Consider the following 18811-nt stretch of genomic DNA (forward strand, 5'->3'; position numbering starts at 1 on the left):
TCAGAGGCGAGATTCATAACACCCGGGCCTGGCGTCTCCTTGTTGTCTCTTTCATGGTACTTATTGATACGAAAACTATTTGGAAATTACAGTATTTAGATTGTGAAGAGCAAATGAATTGGTGGAATTAGGCAAAAAAATAAACAGTGACAATAATTCCAGATGAACATCGAAGTAGAACATCCACCATTGGGTTTGAAAACGAGCTCTGTTATAAACATCTTGCAGACTTTTTCGGTGGTAAAAACGCATGATTGAGGAATTTATATTCAAGGTTTATGATCCGTGCCACGGACAAAGCGGAGAACTCGCTTTCACTCCCCCCCCCCCCCTCTCACTCCATATGACACACCGTTGCTGCTTTAGACCCACGCCCAACCACACATGACGTGTGTGGTTGGGCGTATATCCATATGGCAACTGACAAAACAAGTTTCGTCATGAAGAATAGAGAAAAAAATCTCCCCCAATGCACGATGTAGTCGTGGTTTGACAGTGAAGTCGAACCAGCGCGCAACGCAAACGCGATTGACCGGAGCGTAGTCCAAACCACCGCATGAAACAAAAAGCTGATTGCGCGTCATTCGCGATTGAGCATACTTCTCAATTAATCAGCTTAATGAAAGTTGGAAGGACTGCAGTTTTATCCGAACTGACAAACATGCGGCTTCCCCTTTCACGGTGGCTTCATGAGGCTGCTGTAATGACTTTAAAGCAGCGGCTTCACGTTATTTTTATTAAAACTGCGACTGATAGTTATCCATGATGCCTGCTGACATAAAACTTCCGACTGTTATGTATCGTGTGGGACGCCCGACGTCATATAATAGAAACAATTTGGCGGTGAACTAACAACGGCAAGAAGACAAAACTCAGCGTAATGACAGCGACTCTTCGGGTGAAATTTCACCGTGATTTTCCCCCCAGGATACCTACATCAAATTGAGAGCTACAGAGATTTTGGGAGAAAGTTGGTTTTGCCGCAAAGCGTATCCTGCTTACAGCCAAGAGAAAATCTCCGAGAAGTGAGTCACATACAACTTTGCTGTAAAATACCCATGTAGAGGGAGAGGGGGACGGCGTGACAATCTGATTGATTGATTGCTTCTTGTAGGGTTTAACACGCCGACGCAACGCAGGTGATTAGGCGCGCCGTAGTGGAGGGCTCCGGATTAATTTTGACCACATGGGGATCTTTAACGTGCGCCGAAATATCGCACACACAGGTGTTTTTGCTTTTCGTCTCCATCAGAAAAGCGGCCGCCGCGGCCGGAAATCGAACCTGCGTCCTCGTGCTCAGCAGCACACCGCCTTAGCCACTGAACCACCACGGGGGTTGGCGTGCCAATCTATTACATTTGTCTCCCTATTCCACCGCTTCGTTTATGACAGCCTGGAAAAGGCGGAATGGTCATTGCATGTCGGCACAGCCTGGTCTATTATACGCCAACGTTGGAGTGGGAGAAATACTGAGACAGCTCCTCAATTTTTTGCGCCTGTCATAATGAAGCACTACAGAACAGGCTCCGCGTGTAAAGGACATCGAGAATTTCTATGGTGCGTTTAGCGTGCCTTTAACAATCTCATCTTAATCACAAATTTCATTTGAGCCGTACCATCACGCAAGGCAAACGTAAAGGTTATTGTGGGTAATGCTAGGCCACTGGCGCCATTTTCCGCGTCAAATCGTGTGCTGGTCCTGATCATTGACCTACCTTGCCCTGTTAATCGCGATGACGGGTCATTCTGCCGAGTTGTGCTGAAGGATGCCCATGGCCGTTTCGTACATCGTTTAAAACGCGTCGACAAGCTGTACGCAATACACACAGGCGACGTACACAAATGTTTTCCTTAGCCTTTTAACAATGTATCTGATAGAAGAGCTCTATCGTCCGTTGGTTGCTAATGGCACGTACTGGGCAGGAACGCCAAAATAAAAATAAAATTTATGACAGAATACGTGAAACTGAATGTTTGACGTGTACCAAGAAAGTATATATGTATGCTTATCAAGGGTGAAATGTATACGCTTGCCAACATAAACGTACAGGGTAACACAAAGCTGGACCGCTCCGACTTTTCTTTCAACTGCCCTGCTAGGGGCTGTCGCCCAGTGCTAAAAGAATGAGAGAAAAAGATGCGTAGGTACTGTAATGCCCTCCCTAAAGAAACAATTATAGCACGAACATCAAGGAAAACGAAACAAGCGCAAGCTTCCCTGCTTACACGTCACATAGCTCGACCGGAACACGACAAACAAGAGCTCAATTATTCGGAGAATTTACATAAGCTGTCTTTCTTTTTCTTATTCTGGCAGCCACATTAGCCCCCCGGGAAGCGCGTTTTTCTTCCATTCTTCGCTCGGCCTCGCCAGAGACCTTTTGTTTCTCCGCGTGCAAGGCCAGTTCGCCTAATTAAAAGACTCTTTCTTTTTCTTTCCCGAGCGGGCAGGGCGGATACTTTTTAAAAACACATTGTTACAAACGTAGGAGAACACGCATTAAACTTATTAGGTTAGCAGCAGAGCTGAGTGTCTTACAAGTCGTAGCTTTAAAAGGCAAGCTACTTCGGACAAATGAATTTGAGGCAGGCTAATGTTCGCCCGGTGGTAACCAAATTATCTTGTGAGGACAGATTGCGCAGACAGGCGATGTAGCTAGGCCCTTTAAACCGACGTAGAAACACGCATTCATAGCGTGACACGCAAGGCAAAAGAGGCTACGCAGGGAGCGCATACGTTGTTCAAACAAATGCGTATGCGGGAAATATTTCAGTGCTCTCTCCCTCCTGAAAGAATAAAGAAGGTTAATAGACCAGCAAGGTATTATATTGGCGCTTCTTCGCCTGTCAGAGATGGGAGTGTATACAGCTAACAGCACCATCGCAGCGCAGACCACGCTTGACAGGCATGGCGCGGTACCATAGCCGCCGCCTAATGGGGCAGCGTGGTCGCCGTTCGCCGGTGGACAAGGAAGAGGAGGATCCCTCTCGTGGCCTCGATCGGCATTGCTTCCTGGGGAGCAAAGCGTGGGAAGTACGAGACTTCGGCTACAACAAGCGCTACACTACTGTTGACATCGCTGAGGCAACCAGAACGGCCGTATTCCGAAGAGATCAAACAACAAGAGGAAAAGATGAAATCAACTCGGTGATGTAGGGGCAAGCCCGCAGTGTTTTTGCCTATCCTCCCGCATAGCCGTGCTTCGCAGTAACATTGGGGGGGGGGACAGAAAGATGCCTTCAGCGCACGCGAGGAAGTTGCCCGCAGTGATTCAGATACGCGGCCAGCGACGCGATGAGGACAGAGAAAGGGATGAGGGCGCACAAGGCACCGAGCCCGTATAAGGGGGGGGGGGGGGTGAGTTGCGGAAAAAAGGAAAAATAATGCAGGTCAGACCAGCGATGGTGTGGCAATAAAATGAAGGAACAACAACAACAACAACAAAAAAAAAAACTCGTTACTCTTGCGGGAAAATGCCTACAGGTTTTGCCCGAAAGACTCGCAAGCTGTCGAAACTACGCCGACATGAGTTACCTAGTAAATACTCTTGTAATTTCTTGCGTTCTGCAGAGGTTTTTCTTTTCTAGGCTGCGTAGAAGAGAATTCTATAGGTGAAACACACACTAAACGCGGTCTCTCCTCGAAAGTAGAATTGCAAAAAGACCTCTCCTACAACTTGGTCGAAAAAAATTGAGAATTTTGTCTGCGTATTACATCCGTTTCCCACTGAAACATTCATAAATGTTGATTATTCCTTTATTGAGAATGATCCTCTTTTAATCATATCGCAAAGCTTTTCACAATGATTAGCGTAACAAAGAGTATAGCGAGAAGCAGTTGTATCAATTTAGGCCATTTATTTGGACATACTTGCTTGTTTGTACACGCATTCGAAGCAGTGCACCTAGTTCGAAATGTTTCGCGTTGTCTTTGTATTAGCGCTCCTGTCGACATGGCCGACTAGTTCTTTGAATGGACAAAAAGTAGGTTAAAGAGCCATATAACGCACGAGCAAAAGAATCCTGCCTGGACAGCTCAAACATTCCAAGCCCGCCAAGTCCATGCAACTTATACAAAAAAGCGACGCAAGAATAAATTCATAAAACAGTTCCTCCATGATACAGAGTAATAATAAAAACATGTGTGCCCAGTTACAATGGTTTAATAACAACAAAGATACCACTGACGTCAAAACAGCTACACCCCTCGGTGTGCGAAAACCAACGCCTTCGATTTTTAGTTATTCTGGTCCATTTCGGTTCCCCCAAAAAGTGTTCTAGCGTGGCCTACGCTCGCTTCTGCAGAAATATTTTGACTCTGGTTTGGAAATTTCGGCCATAGACAGCAGTTTATTCCCCATGAGGTCATGGTTTATCTTTTTCCCAAAAGATAACCAACGAATTGCCCGATATTCCCTAGGAATGGAGGGTTCGGCGGGTTGGTAGCCATTGATATTGAGAACAGCGCAATAAACGTAGACGTAAAATGGAAAGCGCACATGACAGCGCCGAGTTAAAAATAGGGGTTTCTATCGTGGATATATATTTCTCGAAGCACGGGCTCTCTCTTCCGGTATCGCTTATAAAGGGATCAAATCGTAATGCAGTCTTCCAACTACTGGCAGTATCGATCCTCGTTTAAGGACCGAATGAGATAGTTTTGCTCGCGGTTTGTAAAAGTGCAACTGCTAGACTTCAATTCAACTGACAATTTGGCCGCGGTAATATCTCCGGCGGTTCTAAATTGATTTGAGAATATTCAAGTACGGTGCGCCATTGTTTATTTGGAGCATTAGACCTAAAATATTTAATTTCGGCAATGCCTTTCTTGCCACTGCGTCAAAATTAGACGCCGTTGCCTGCACAGCTAAGACCGAGATAAATTTAAAGAAACTGAGGTCCGCCCAGGTCGCGATGGCGTCGAGGCCAAGTGACAACAATACATGTAGCTAAGAGCAGCAATAGTAGGGACGTAGCAAAAGGAGGGAAAGGAACTAATGGGGTTGTTGGGTATGCAGAGGGCTGCAGTCGAACCTGTAAAGAGCTTTAGTCTGACAGTTGAGGTCGGTGCAGAATTTTAAATGACCTTAATTTTATTTAGTAAGGCATTACAATCTTGCATATTTCTTGTTCAATACTCCAAAGGAGATAGTTTTGTTGCCACTACCCCTGGATGACCCAAGTTCGGTTTTCTCACCACTCAAAAAGTTTCTGTGGATGCCCGTGCACGGAAGATTACCGTGATCATCGCAATAAGCAAACATTTTACATGAAACAACCCAAATTACGTAGAGGTTATAATGGTAAAATCTGGGGACAATCTGACGATAATCACTGTAATTTTTCGTGCATGGACATGAACATTTTCTGCATTTAAAGCAAACTCCATCTTTCTAAATTGAAACCCAGGAAGAAAAAAAAAACAACTGCAAAAAATAGTTGGCGTATTTTAGTATAGTTGGGGAACAGCTGGTCTGAGCGAATGAGGGTTCACGCTCGCTCTTGTTATGTGTCATGGCGTTTGTTCGCGCAAGTGTACTTTATCGAGGTCATTAAATACGTTTAGCGGCGAGGAAGCATTTCTTATCCAACGGTGTTATGCCAGCTGCGCCTTATCGTTAAAACAGTGTCGCTTCAATTCACGCAGCTCTCCGTCACCCGGCACTTACCGGTCTTCAAAACTACACAATGCCTTTAACAGCTACAAGTTTGGGTTTTGCGAGCTATGCCTGGGCTATGGGGCGCACATTAGTGGAGAGCTAGGGCATATTTTAGACCACTTGGGTATCTGTAATGTCCTCCAGAACCTCGGCACGCCGGCATTTTCGTGCCCCCATCGTAAATGATTCCGAAACACTGTTTTGAATGTAGTACGTTGCAACGTTACAGTGACAAAATAACTTGTAATCTAGGTTTTCAACTGAACGATTTCATCCTTTCTAGGACACTTGTGGAGTAATTTTGTCACGTATTAACACGTGACAAAACGGTTCAAAATGCTCAGCATTATAACACTAACATGCAAATAAACTTCAGCGTGGTGTTGACCCTAATTCTCCAACTAGATGATGGGGCACCCGATTGGTTCCCTCAGTTTGATTGCGTTTTAAGAACTACGACAATCACAAACGCAGAATTTACTCACACTTACGCAGAAGTCGTCTAGAAAGAGTAGCCACCCGCACTTCCTCTACCATGAACAACAGGAATGAGTATAAATCATTTTAAAACGTAAAGGAGCGAGCGGAAGATTTTTGCAGAACAGTGAAAGTTTGGTAAAGCTATCTGCAGTCTTCCAGCGGAGCCGTTTGAAGCAGCGTCCCAGAGAAGCCAGGCGGCCAGGCGGCCAGGACTGGGACGGGGGTGATACGGAGGGCGTCTCTGGCGGCCGGATTTTCTCGGTGCGTTTTGGTCCGTTTGACGACCCCTTCACAAGACGACACGCCAGTGCCCCGCACGCTATTACTCCCGGGAGCGGCGGCCCAGGCAGGGCCGATAAGCCGCAACCAAGTGCAAATATATACACTCCTCTGTTGACCGCTTCAAGACAATTTCGCGCTGCGCTTGGCACTTAGCCGGTCGCTTCCCACGTGGCACCAACCAGGAAAGCTTTTCTGTGTTTCCCTGCACTGGCCCGCTGCAATCGACTCGCTTTTGCCGCACCGAAAGGGGGGGACCCACGAAGGCGCGGAGAGCGACGTGGTCGTCGACGAGCCGAGCAAAGATCAGAGAAAGGGGAGCCGGGGGAGTTGCGCGGCTGCTGCCGCAGGGTGGTGGCAAAGGCCAAACTGCTTTTGAGTTTTGTCAGTCAAGTATCGCCGTTGTGCATGCTCTGGCATTTTCAGGAAAGGAACAAGGAGTTGCTGTGGGTTCCGCATTGTTGTCCGCGGTAGCGGGATAGGCAATAGTCAAGAAGCTTGCGCCTTGAAAGTTAGATGTGACCGAGTGGGACGCTTTGAGGGTTGATGTCATCAAGCATGCTTGAGACCATAAACGGATTGGGCGTTTAATCATACCACATACTTATGAAAACCCTCCGCGATATTCCGAAACATTACACGCAAAGCACCCCGAGAAATTTTTCGAGATTGTCAAAGCTGTTCGATTCGTAAGACCCGTCGGACATAGCGTATACATAAGTGTGTTCTACAGTTACCAAGGGGCTTTTCAAAATGGCTCGAAATATTCATTGTAACGGTCTGTTTTCCTGTGCTCCTACTCCTGTTGCATTATTTATGTACTTTTGCTAGTGAGCATTTAACTTGCAGTCCGAATGCACTGAAATTTGCGAGTTGCCATTGCACAACCGGTGGCGCGGAGATGCATCGAAAGATAAGATTTTTTTCTTCTTCAAGGGCGTACTCCGTTTTATTTCAGAAGAAAAAGGCATCTGCGTTTACCTATGTCGACATACTTTGTTTGGTTGGGTTATTTGCTGTGTGTCAACAATGACGCGCCCGAGAAAAATAACGGCCTGTGCGGAGGCCGGGTCGATGTAACGCGATGCCCCTGGGAAAAAAAGAAAAGAAAACACACACACACGTAACAGTGCGCATGTTAAGCAGTTCGGGGCAACTTCTTTTTTCTATTCCAAATACGTTTCCTGCATTCGCCACGCTTAACAGAAGTAGACGCGTGGCAACTTTGTTAATTGCGTGCCTCGCAACTTCGCATTCCGCCTTCGCGTTCTGCTTATAGATCATAAGATATCAGTAAAGCCACTTTTCTCAATAGTATCTCGCCTATTTGCGGGCCTACAAAAAGTGCGGCCAAGACTTGTAGTCGCGTATGTTTTCTCGAAGAGCGAAAAATTGTTAACGAGTTTTAGTATTGAACATACATCATTTCGAAGAATTTGAAACCATGCTGCTGTGAGCAGTAATGCATGTGACACCTGCATGTCTCTTCAGCGTGCACACAGAAAGCTTTAGTTGGATCGTCCCGCCCCCTCCCCAGAAAAAAAAAAAAAGAAACGAAAGCAGGATTGGAGGTAGTCTGATGCAGATTTGCTCTTGCTGTTCAAGCAAGCCTCATTTGGTCCGTTTGCGTCATTAGGTGGGTCCAAATGGATCTCGGTGGTTGTCTTTAACGCGTGAACATCAGAACCTGCATAAATTGTTTCTGATAAGTCGCGGAGTCGGTACCGAGAGACGCGTCTAGAAGAAGGGGAATGCCAATAACTCGATGGATGGATGAAATAAGTAAATTCGGGGGCAAAGCATGTACTCGATCAGCGCAGGACACGAGGGGTTGGTGGTCAACGGGAGAGGCATTCGTCGTGCAACGGACCTAAGTAGGCTGTCGACGACGACGACGACGACGACGACGTTATTATTATTATTGTTATTATTATTATTATTATTATTATTATTATTATTATTGTGGTGGTATGATGATGATGATGATGAAGAAGAAGGCGCAGTCCAATACGCCCGCGGGCATGTGCCACTCTAAGGCCATATAACACTGCAGATGAACTAGTCTTCTAAGTATGCGCCAAATTCGTATGGTTGACCCACCTAGACCTTGCGCACTAAAACAAACTCGTAAATGGTTTCACGAAACCAACACAAGGGTGGACCGCGGGGTCCTTTTCGCAGTTCCGGGGACCCAGTGCGAACGCGGGCCCGGCGGCGATCGCCGCACTCACCCATGTCAAACTAACCCGATGAAAAGCACCAATGGACGTGCCAAAAGTTATGCTGGCATTCGCTCAATTGGAATCATTGTTCCGCAATCCTTCAGCCTCAGACAACAAAATATGTGGGTAAAGCGGAAGAAAATTGCAGCCGCAAACATAACTAGCAGCCAATTTTTCGTAGGACATTTGAAACGAAGTATTAAAAAAAGAAAAGAAAACATACACACACACACCCGCGGTTCTGCTCCTGCACATTGCACGGGAGTGTGAGAAACCATTGCTATCAAAGTAAAAAAAAGAATAGGTCAATTACGATTCCGAGTATGCGATCTGATTCCAACACTGGCATGGTTCCGAAAAGGCACCGTTATTGATCAAATGGACGCCGCGATTGGCAAGTCAGGTGCGTTGCGGCACAGCATGCAAACGCACGTATACTCTTCCCAATTTTTCTGTTGTGTCTACAACGATTGTACCATCTTGGTGTATTTTTTCTCGACAGCATTTTTTTTCCCTTTAGGCTTAACAGACATGGAATGGCCTCATAGAAATACCAACTAAACATTCTAGCGTACAGTCTAGTTGGCATGACTCAAGCAGATGCATGAACCGCATGGGGTAATTTTACGCACAAGCTTGTGCAATAAATTACGGAAAGTCTGACCATGGCGAGAAAATAAGAAAGAAACAGCTTGAGTCTGCCAGCAGGCTGTGGCAGTGGGGAGAAGAGAAGGAAAAGAATATATATATATACTATTCTACGCTGGCCATATAGTGAGACGAAATGACCACCGTTGGAGCACCAGGGTAACCGAGTGGATACCGAGAGACGGGTCTCGAACAAGGGGAAGGCCAATAACTCGACGGAGGGGCCAAATAAAGAAATTTGGGGGTAAAGAATGGACTCGAGCCGCGCAGGACAGGAGACGTTGGAGGTCAATGGGGGAAACCTTCGTCCTGGAGTGGACCTGTGTAGGCTGTTGCTGTTGATTTTTTATTATAATACATTATATTATATTACCATCTCCATACCATCATCCTCCATAAGGAGAGCAGTAAAATACCTATAAGGAAGGGCGTCCGACAAGGAGACACATTCTCCCCAAAGTTATTCACAGCATGTTTACAAGAAGTATTGACAATACTGGATTGGGAGCAGGTGGGAGTAAGGGTTAATGGAGAATACCTCAGTAACATCAGATTTGCTGATGACGTTGCCTTGTTAAGTAACTCGGAGGACGAGTAGCAAAGCACGCTTTCCGCACTGGATGAACAGAGTAGAACCGTGGGCCTGAAAATTAATATGCAGAAAACCAAAGTAATGATCAATAACCTAGGGAAAGCACAGCAGTTTGAGATAGGTGGCGAGGCAGTGGAAGTGGTAAGCGAATATATATACTTTGGCCAAGTTGTGACCCCGGATCCCAACCATGAGGCAGGGTTAATTCGAAGGATAAGAACGGGGTGGAGTGCATTCGGCAGGAATTCTCAGATAATGAATGGCAGCCTACCATTGCCCCTGAAGAAGAAAGTCTATGACAGCTGCATCTTACCGGTACTCACCTACGGGGCAGAAACATGAAGGCTCACAAAAAGGGTTCAACTTAAATTGAGGACGACTCAGCGAGCAATGGAACGGAAGATGATAGGCGTAACATTAAGGGACAAGAAGAGAGCCGAGAGGTTCAGGGAACAAATGCGTGTTAAGGACATCTTAGTAGAAATTAAGAAGAAGAAATGGACGTGGGAAAGGCATGTAATGCGAAGGCAAGATAACCGTTGGTCATTAAGGGTAACAGAGTGGATCCCTAGAGAAGGCAAGCGCTGCAGGGGGCGGCTGAAAGTTAGATGGGCAGATGAGATCAAGATGTTTGCGGGGATAAATTGGTCGCATTTAGCACAGGACGGGGTAATTAGAGAATAATGGGAGAGGCCTTTGCCCTTAAGTGGGCGTAGATAGGCTGGTGATGAAAATGATGATGATGATATTATATTACATTGTAATTATATTAAATTATATTATATTATATTATATTATATTATATTATATTATAATATATTATATTATATTATATTATATTATATTATATTATATTATATTATATTATATTATATTATATTATATTATATTTCGTACACAGAGCTGTACATATTGCTGGGTAAGCGTGAACTTGTGACAAAGTAAAGACCTATTTGCACCCAAGCGTGTAAGGCTCAGGCGCATTCTTCGGAATTGTCCGAGTGTTTGCGTGCTTTACCTCTGCAAACTAATTCGTAAGGTGGTAACTTGTGTTTTACGTCCTAGTGCGATATGATGATCGCATGCTCGGTGGCCGCTCCGCTAATGATATTGCTTTGGCCGGGCGTCTTCGAATCACTTGATCTCTCTCCTTTCAGTTTCCAATCGCGAATACTATCCGAATCTTTTCCCAGTCAACGCGTTTTAATGAGCCTCCGGCAGCTGGCAAAGTCGGTATACCGGTACCCCTGAAACGTTTGAAACTAAGGTTGGGTTCCACCCTGACTCTGGTTTATTTTGTTCGTGAATTATATTTTTATCAGACAGATCATCAATTTTTCGGCAGGCGTTCAGCCCAGAATTGCGCTCACTTTTAACTTTTAAAACAATCTTTGCGTTGACGCTTCCACTGGCGAGGAGTTTCAAAGTGAGGAGAATAAAAAAAAAAAAAAAATCCCGGGCCATCTCCACTAACGTGAAACCTGGGGAGGGGCGAAGCGTGTAGTGTATAAGTTTATTCAAAGATTTTAAGTCTCTTTTTTGCCACACGGCGCGCGCTGATTGGGCGCCGGAGAGGCGCTGGTGGGAGGAGCAATCGCGCGCTTGCTAAGGCGGAGGCGCCCTCTCATGCGTTGAAGCAGATATAAGCAATTTGCATGCCCCATCTGCCCCAGTTCGGGGTAGTGACAGGGGTCAACGCGGGCGCAGTGCAATGCCCGCGCCTCACCCTGGAGACTCGACCCGACCAGACCACCCGACCCGATCAGGCCTGGCGTCGAGAGCCGGTGGCAGTTGAGTGTAACACAAATTATAACCCGTCTACAAACACGAGCCATCTTCAAGCACAAGCTTCTGCTTGCGCTTGACGATTGCTGAATTGGACAGGGAGCATTACACAAATCTTTAAAAATCATAATAGTGTATTTTGTAAAGGTTTTATCCATTATACGCGTTTCTTTTCGTACATTTTACGTCCTAGCGCAAGGTGTTTAAAAACTAGTGTCCCGGTGTTTTAGTACCGTGACTATATATACATGAGACAACGACGACAGGAGATGCCGACAGCCCCAGTCCTAACGGGCTTCGCCCACAAAATGGCATACGGTTTGGCGGTGCCACTGGCGCAATATCTTTAGTTGCATTTCCAGCCCACGAAAAAATAAAGACAGGGACAGACAAGACGGGGATAGCAATTACGCCCGTCTTGTCTTTCCGCGTCTTTTTTTCGTGCGCTGGAAATCCAATTGTAGAATACCAGCTAGTCCGAATGCAAACCCTTCGCCACGCAACATCTTGCGAGAGCTCATTTTCTTGGACCAAATTTGGCATTTTCTAGCGCAAGGTTAGGCTTTGTTGGGCTGTTTTTTGACAAGTTGTTAATTAAATGCTTTGCAGTTGTGACGCGGTTTGAACGTGGACATGTGCCGTGTGCGCATAGGCTGGTACGGGTCTAATTGCAGATGTCCTAACAAATGTCGGTGGAGCCCGCTTCGGCCTATCTCCCATTAGGATACGTGTCATGCATGTGGTCATGGGTTTAGAGCGACTAATCTCTTAGGCATTTAGGACAGCGATCCCAATTTATTTTCCGTATTAATTTCGCACGTACATTAGCGGGCGTCGTTGCACACAAGGTGAAGTAGCAGCGTGTGTTGCAACGTGCACTGCGCAGACATCGCGTCCAACGCTTTTTTTTGCTCATAGAGAAAAACGAGCCGGCGTGGAATAGTCGGTAAGAGATCGACTTCGCTGTCGAGAGGACTCAGGTTTTAAGCGGGCTTCAGCAGGGTTTCTTTCTTTTCACTATCTCAGAAGAGGCTCGATGCAAACAACGGTTTGATGGGCTTGTACCTCTTTCCCACTGAAAACGAGTAAACGCTACATTGTGAAGGTGACAATCCCGCATGGCATTTCCGCTTGGAAAAAAGCAGAAAAAATGGCGTCAAAACAGTAACGATAAGGACACTTCATAATAAAATAACCATGTATGAGCCGTACCAAAGAACGCCATCACTGTTTCTGCAGGGAGCCACTTGGAATATTTCCGTCCGACCCAACCCTAGGGGAGGAAAAAAGAAAATATGGGGGGGGGGGCATCTCGTTTAGCTTAACGACCGGGGAGATTCCGTAGGGTTGGTACAATAAGCAAAAGTATTTTGTAAAAGTACGACGAAAGCGTGCGATGCCATCATTGCTGTAGTTTCCGGGACAATTTCCCAAGTGTCCTGGGTTTGAAAGTTGGTGCGTGGGTAAGCTCGCAGAGCTGCGAAGGAAAACATCAAGTGTCAGACTGGCTGAGGCACAGAATATCTTAAAGTATAAAAAAATCGAGTCAGACGTTTGTTGCTAAGCTGGGAAAGACTTTGGCGAAAAGACTAAAACCAAAAATTTTCGATGGATGGTTTATCCGCAAGAGATCAATAGAGTGGCCAAGGAAGAATTAAAAAAATTTGTCCATCCTATCATTCTGAAAGGGAATAACAGCTACGGAGTAGAAAATATTCACACGCTGTTTGAAGTACATACGATTCAGACATGCGAGCATTATCAGTTCCGAGAGAGAGAGAGAGAGAGAGAGAGAGAGAGAGAGAGAGAGAGAGAGAGAGAGAGAGAGAGAGAATAGCTCCATATCGTTCTTGTCAGATTATCGAACGTCGCGAGTGCACGTGTCCCATCCTTTTTTCATTAGGGCTCTTTGCTTGCGAGAAGAGGTCCTCGGGTCGGGCCCGGCTAATGCGCACAGGGCTCAGATAAAACAGGACGCCGTGTAGGCGGCCGGCCATCTTTTATGAAGCTCTCGGCGTCGGAAGGGAGGTAGGTGCACAGAGCCGGGCCGCGCCGCTCCGACGCCGGGTCCCATAAAGGAGGCCGCGAGGACGTGAGCGACGTCGAAAACACGATCTGCGGCGGCGGCAGCCGACTCCAAAGTGCTGCCTGAAAAAGGCATGAGCTGCGCGGGGAATGCAAAGAGGAGCGCGTCTGCCGCCGATGCATTCCCGGCGCAGCGAAGTCGCTGGGAGCACACTTTCCTATTGGGCTGATAGCCGGGCCCGTGATTGATGACGCGGGCTCCATTTTATGGCCGCCCCGCGATGTATACAGACTCCTCTCCGCAGTCGCGTTGTGATAGAGTGCAGACGCCAAGTGCGCCCCGCATGCGCCCATCGGCTTCTCAGCGGCAACTCCCTAATGAGCCGAATAAGACTCGACCCTCGCCTCAGGGCCAGCCCGGGGCCGACGAACTGCTCAACAATAGCGGCCCGTTTATTGCCCCGTGTCGCCGCCGCTCACGCCCCTCGCTTCTTCGTGCACACCGCAGGGCCGCCGCCGCCGCCGCTCCGGGCTCGTTTCCCAGCGGCACGTGGCCAGCTTCACGGCGGTAAAAGTCGCCCAGCCAGCTCACATTTTGGCCAATTGCGTTCGGACGGCGAAACCGCGCAATTTCTCTCTAACAACAAAATGGGAAAGTAATCTAGGCGACGTACACTTCGGCCCGAGGCCTGGCGTGTGCGCGCGGCGAAAACAACGCAGTGTGCTACTGCCCCGTTATTGATGGCGCGCTTTAGCCGAGAAAAAGGCACGACACAGAGCTCGCGTCGTTGCGCGCTCTGTTTCCAGACGGCACAGAAGTGTGTTCGTGGCCCTGACGCGTGTTGCCTTTCACCCGTCTGCTCCTTCTTTCTCTCTCTCTCTCTGTCTCTCAATCCATCTATCTATCTATCTGTCTTTTCGTTCGCCGCCGCAGCGAGGACACAGCCTCGCTTGCTAACCCCCTTGCGTTGCTCTTTTTCACGCGTCCGTCTTGTCTAAGGCCCCTTAGTTTATCCGGTTCGACGCGCCCTCTTCGACTCCCTGAGATAGTGTTGTTGTCCACTCTATCGCTTCTCTTGCCAATACATGCATAATGCATTGGCAATCATGCTAAGCTTACCGTGTATAGTCTTGCTAATTTTAGTTCAATGCAACTGGTACGCCTCCCTAAGGAGCGCAAGAATTCAACGCCTGTGTCAATATACGCAGCTAAACCCGCAGTGAAGATCGACAATAATTTAAAAATAAGGAAGGACTTGTACAGGATGACATCGAAACCATACTTCACCAATTATATATGTAGTGGCTATTCAGCTTTAGAGTGCTATATGCGCCATGGACGAAAAACTCGCCTAGTATGTGAAGCCTCAGGAGCGAATGAATGTTAGCAACAAAGAGAAGGGCGGGCGCGTATCTGTTACTAGGCAAAGATCACACGCGTTAGGCATGCAAACAGCTACTGGCCTGTTGAAAGACAGCATGCCGAGGCAACAAGGAGGAGGAGGACACGTCTTGCTGGCATGAACGCTCCTGTCCCTGCGATGTGCCTCCCGGTTCGGCTGCCTCTGTACATGTGTGTAATAGCCGGTTTTGTGCGCAGGTGGCGTGAATGAAGTAGGACCATCCGTTGAACGTGCTGCGGAACGCCACGCGAAGGAAGTAAAATACCAGCGACAGCGACGGAAACGACAGCGGGAATCGTAGACCCAACCGTGGTTGAGAAGTTTTTTGAAGCTGTGTCATACGTTTCTCTACCACTCCCACTCTTATGTAATGCCATTTTAAGGCGGAAATTCGGGCCGGACTCGCCCTAGAATTATAGATGCAAATCAAGCGCCCGATCGCGTCTCTGGCAGTTCGCGGACGATCCGTGACTGATTATCGGGGATGCCTACAGTGGCCCCAGCTGTTGAACCACGTGGACTGTAACGTTCGCGACGTAAGAATGGGGCGAACTTGATGCGAGAGCAGTGGAAGGACGCGCTGTTCACCAGTAATCGATCAGTGTACCCTTAACCATAAGTTTCCTCATTTAGTGCAAAATGCCTCGGGGAGTCCGTCCTCTTCGGCTTTGTACTTCACGTTGTTGAGAGAGATTTCCTTAAGCTTTAGAATGTGAATAAATCAGTAATTTTGCATGGTTCTGATAGCGCTTCTCATCCATTGCAGCGTTCGACGTACATTTGCGGCAGGATGACAAGGCAGCATGCATAAACTCCATTTTATTTACGCTAGAGCGTGAAATGCCTGTTCTGAGGGCTTGTATTTTCAGAAATTGTCAGTACGACACTCGAACTCTTTCGCTCTCTTTACTGCGCAGTTTATGCAAAACAAGCTTGGATGTGGCAGCATTAAGGACAAAAAAAACGGCTAACGACCAATTAGTGGCAGTCTACGGCGCCCTGAAACGCTTTTGGAATAAACTCAATTATTTATTTTCGCGATATTTAAACACATCATAGCAACTAGACCATGAACCAAAGTCAAGATGAGCGCCTGGTGTCTGCCCACTAATGTGCTGGTCCAATGAAAAGCGTGTACACTCTTTAACGCGCCTCCGGATCTTCTTTACCACAGTGCACCTGAGTAGCGAATCGTTGCTTCCAAGTTGACAGTTATATCGAATAATGGTCGCAGACGTTTGATTTGTCTCAAAGGTGTTGTCGCGCTGTGATATCTCGCGATGCCAATACTGAAAATATGATTCTCGTCTGTCACAATGCGGACCACATTTTACAGCGAATCTATTATAGGCGAACCCTCCCCCCTCAATTTTTTGCGCGCGTAGATCGAGAAAAACCGCTCCCACCCCCTCTTCACTTCGGCACACCCCTCACTGTGGCTACTTGTTCCCTGCAGCACTTCATATTTTAAGTGTGGAACACCCGTCATGCTGTCCGTCCAATATCGTTGGGCGTCACTCACCCAGGCTGATACCGAAACTAGTCAAGACAGGACGCCACAGTCTCTCGGAATAGACCATGCGAACAAAGAGCCAGTTTTTCCCGCCATGGACGCCCAACAGCTTGCACGTCTCGAGCGAGAGCGGGCGCTCGCTCGCGAAAGACAGCCGAGCGTCAACGAAGAGAGGAAAATCCCCAGCTTCGTCAGGCAGCAGTCCAGGCTCAACAACTTCGAATGAAAGCGAATTGACCAACAAAAGAAAAGAAAAGAACAGATAAACGCAAGCAGAACAAAAAAAAGGAAATCTAAACACAGAAAAAGAAAAACAACACACACAAAAAGAAAAGCAAAACACAGAAAAACTGTGGTTGATTCCTCTGTCATATAAAACGGTAAAACACGAAAGTGAAACAGACAGCGAAATTTGTAGCTAAGCATGATATGAGGGACGGCGGCTGCCTTATGGGTCTGCTTGGCGAGCGACGTCCTGCTGGCGGGTCGCTTCGGCAAAGCTGCACTGGCGTCATTTCCGTGATCTTGGTGCATCCCGGCATAAAACACTTTCGTGTTAAAATGTAAAACCCGAAAACGAACAACCCTAATAATAACGTACTCTTTAGTACTAAAGGTTTCTTCCCCGCAAGAAGACCCTGTGTGCAGGGGTGTACCCTTTACAGGCCGCTTGCTTCGTTGTACTGGCGTCACTTCCGTGACAGATATGACGTATGTGAAATCTTCAGGTATCCGGGAATAAAACACCTTCGTGTTAAATAGGAAAACCACAGAAAAAAACGAAAATAAATAGACGATAAGCACAAGGTACTCAGAACAATAACACAAGGGAAACGCTGGCGAATAACTGCTCCGCACTTCCGACAGCTTTCACGTTGAGTAGAACTGCGCCCCTTTTGACACGAGGTGGCAAGTATTGCCCCTGGAATATGTCTTCCCAGCAATAAACTCGTGTTTAGAAGTGAAGCCGACTTTAATAAGATCGCCGTAAGCTTGGTGGTTGTGAGCTGGCTGCCCCACATTGTGTGTCGCACAGCGAAGCCTGCTCGTAACGAAAGAATAGGTGGCAATGGACGCGAGCGCAGCGGAAGGAGACGGCCGTCGGCGATCGGGGTGCGGACACCAAGCGTAAGCGTGACGCCCGTCGGGACCCAGAATACAGCGAGGCCGAAAACGCAAGACGTTGGGGCGTGACTACAATCCCGCTGACCGCTTCCCGGGCGCGACGACGTGGTCTTAGCGGGTATCTGTGGCCAAACGATAACCCACGAATAGTTCCGCTGGTCATACACCTTCCCAAAGTACAATGGCGCTGAATTTTTCGGAGGCGGATTGCATAAGCTGGGCCTCCCCGTGATCATACTTTTCTCCCTTTGATAGTAAAGATCGGTCATTCTAGAACGTTTTTTAAGGGTGCACTCTACAATATCTCTCTCTGAGTCTGATTTGCCGCAACGTGCGTGTAGGGCCAATCACTGCGTTCAAGGAATCACATTCCACTAATAATGGAGCCAGAAATACTGTATGACCCGTATAATGTGGTCTCCGCTGTGATTGGGACACAGCCCAATTAAAACAGTGAATCTGGAATTGCATAATGTCACAGTGTAGATCACATTTTTGGAGTCTGATGACCGTCGTTACTGGTCTACGCCGCTCTTTCGATTGAGACAATCGCTCACTCAAGCATTCAAGCGAGCTGCTATGAAGCCGACCTGCGCTGCTGTGGTGGCCCCAACGAGTATGTAGATGTCAAAAAAAAAAAAAAAACTATAGTTGGGCATTTTCTTAGAAACCACAGGTTTCTAGCTGAATCTTCGGCGCAGTTATGGCACTGAAAAAAAGCCCCTTATTTACTTGCGTAGTTACAAACACCGTGTTGCGCATCGCATTTGCACGAGTATACAAGTACGCAATCGCCGTTTTCTCTCCTTGGGGCAAATAAGCACGCAGCTCAAAACCCTTTGAATTTCTCGCCCCCCCCCCCCCCTCTTTCTTTCGCACCCGCATTTAAAATCAGAGCCGGTTAAATAACGTTGTTGTCGGTGAGGGTGTTGTTGCACGCGGTGCTGTAATGAGTTCTCATTCTTTCCCGACAAAGATGGCGGGCTTGGTCGGCACCCACAGATGCGCCTGTCGTTAGAGGCCCCGTTACCCTCGGTGAATTCACGTGTGTCGACCATTAGCACAACAGGTCCTCCGCT

The 18811-nt window shown here is 47.3% G+C and overlaps 1 protein-coding gene and 1 long non-coding RNA gene across 3 annotated transcripts in view; one reads left to right on the top strand and one right to left on the bottom strand.

Moving 5' to 3' along the window:
* LOC144155667 (uncharacterized) overlaps positions 1-6619 on the bottom strand; it is a 62873-nt gene extending 56254 nt beyond the window's left edge. The window contains exon 1 of the long non-coding RNA XR_013319605.1: positions 6146-6619. This is a non-coding gene — a long non-coding RNA (uncharacterized LOC144155667). The remainder of the gene's footprint in view (positions 1-6145) is intronic.
* Positions 1-18811, top strand: part of LOC144155665 (protein APCDD1-like) — a 325627-nt gene that overhangs the window by 69458 nt on the left and 237358 nt on the right. The gene's annotated exons all lie outside the window — the stretch shown is intronic.

This window comes from Haemaphysalis longicornis, unplaced genomic scaffold (genome assembly GCF_048455015.1).
Source record: "Haemaphysalis longicornis isolate Haplotype H1 unplaced genomic scaffold, Haemaphysalis longicornis Haplotype H1 scaffold_1, whole genome shotgun sequence".
Taxonomy (NCBI): domain Eukaryota; kingdom Metazoa; phylum Arthropoda; class Arachnida; order Ixodida; family Ixodidae; genus Haemaphysalis; species Haemaphysalis longicornis.